Genomic DNA, 2,247 nt, shown 5'->3' on the forward strand with positions numbered 1-2,247 from the left:
GTGGTTAAAATGTGAATGTTTTCTCCATTTCTTATGATGTGTTGAGCTGTGGGTTAAGGCACTGGGTTACAAAATTGGTTTGAATCACAAAGTGGGCTGTTACGGCTCATCAGCTACTCCTTAGAAACCTTATACAGAGTCTCTATGGATCAGAACTGACTCGACAGCACTTAACAATAACAATATGATGTTATTTATTGGTTAAGTTGTGAGATTTTAATTTTCTTTACACTGGTGCAACCCATATTGATGACTGTGGTCTTTGATCATCATCAATGAGTATTTTAAATCTTTTTCATTTTCTGCAAACATATTTATATCATCTTAATATGTTGTTATTGTGAAGTGCCGTCGAATTCATTTAAACACATAGAGACCCTGTATAGGATGTTTGTGGAGCAACTGGTGCGCTTGAACGGCCCACTTTAAGGTTCAAAGTGACTTTAACCCACAGTCCAGTGCATTAACCCACAGTGCACACTAAGACTCCCATCTTAATATATCAGGTTGCTAATAAATCTTCCTCTAATCCTGACACCATGTTCTTCTTCATATAATCCAATTATTCAGATTATTTGCTCAGCATTTAGTTTGAAAAACTACAGTGAAAGGATACAATCTGGCACACACATTTCCTGATTTTGAAACATTCAATGGCCCCTTGTTTTGTTCAAACAATTGCCTCTTAGTCTATGTACAGGTTCCTCTTGAGCATAAAGTGTTCTGGAATAATCATACTTTACAATGTTGCCCATAGCTTGTCATAACCCACATAATCATAGGCCTTTGCAAAGTCAATAAATCACAGGTAAACATCTTTCTGGTATTCTCTGCTTTCAGCCAACGTTCATCAGACATGAGCAATGATATCCCTCTTTCTCAGTCTTCATCTGAATCTGACTTGAACTTATGACAGTGTCCTGTAAGTCTACTGTTGCAGGCCTTATTCAATTATTTTTATCAAAAATTTAATTGTGTGCCATACTAACTATTTTGTCCAATGATTTCTGCACTCCATTGGGTCACCGCTTTATGGCATGGGCACAAATATTTATCTATTCCAATCAGTAGGCCAGGTAGCTGTCTTGCAAGTTTCTTGGCATAAATGAGTGAATGCCTTCAATGCTGTATCAGTTTGTTCAAGGTTTCAGTTTATATTCCATCTCCTAGAGTCTTGTTCTTTGCCAACTCCTTGGAATTGTTTCCCTAGCATAATTCACTCTTGATCATTTATGACATCTTGGAGTGGTTGAACATTGATCATTTCTTTTTATGCATTGACTCTGTATGTTGGTTCAATCTTCTTTCAATTTTTTTCAGGTATATAATTCATTTTTATTTTAGAAAGTTAAATCTTTAGATCAAGATTTAATTTTGTGACTTGCAATACAATTTGTGTGCATAAGGGATTAGGTTTAGAAAAACTAATACAGAGAGCTTTATTGAAATGAAATCTGGTATATCATATAAGTAGCCTATTGAATGGTAGAAGAACAAACAAATCTGTCTTGAAAGAAGTATACTTAGCATGCTCCTCAGATGCAAAGATGACAAGACTTTATCTCTTTAACTTCTGCTATACTATCAAGAGGGACCAGACTCTGGAGAAGGACATCAAGTTTGGTAAAGTGGATGGTCAACAGAGAAATAAGAAAACCCTCAATGAGATGGATTGACATAGTGGCTACAACACTGGACAAAAACATAACAATTGTTAGGATGGCTCAGGACTGGACAGTTTGTACTTCTATTGTGCATGAGGTCAGTATGAGTCACAGCCAACACAATCGTACCGAACAACAACATTCACAAATAATAATGTTAGTGAATAATAATAATTTATAAGGATTCATTCTATACCAGGTACTGTTTGAAGTGTATTAATCTTTACAGCAATCCTATAAGGTTAATATACCATTATTAATAACATATTAACATTATGGTTGCTATTAGGTGCCATTGAGTCATACCGACTCATAGCAACCCTGTGCACAACAAAATGAAACACTAACCGATCCTGGGCCAACCTCACAATTGTTGCCATGCTTGAGTCCATCGAATCTGCCACTTGGCGATTCCATCCCATTGGGGGTGTGCCTCTTTTTCTCTGACCCTCCACCTTACCAAACATGAGATCCTTCTCCAGCAACTGCTCCATCCTAAAAATATGTCCAAAGTATGAGAGATGAAGTTTGACCATCCTGGCCTCCAAGGAGCACTCTGGCTGCACTTCTTCCAGCAAAAATC

This window comes from Chrysochloris asiatica, unplaced genomic scaffold (assembly GCF_000296735.1).
Source record: "Chrysochloris asiatica unplaced genomic scaffold, ChrAsi1.0 scaffold00501, whole genome shotgun sequence".
Taxonomy (NCBI): domain Eukaryota; kingdom Metazoa; phylum Chordata; class Mammalia; order Afrosoricida; family Chrysochloridae; genus Chrysochloris; species Chrysochloris asiatica.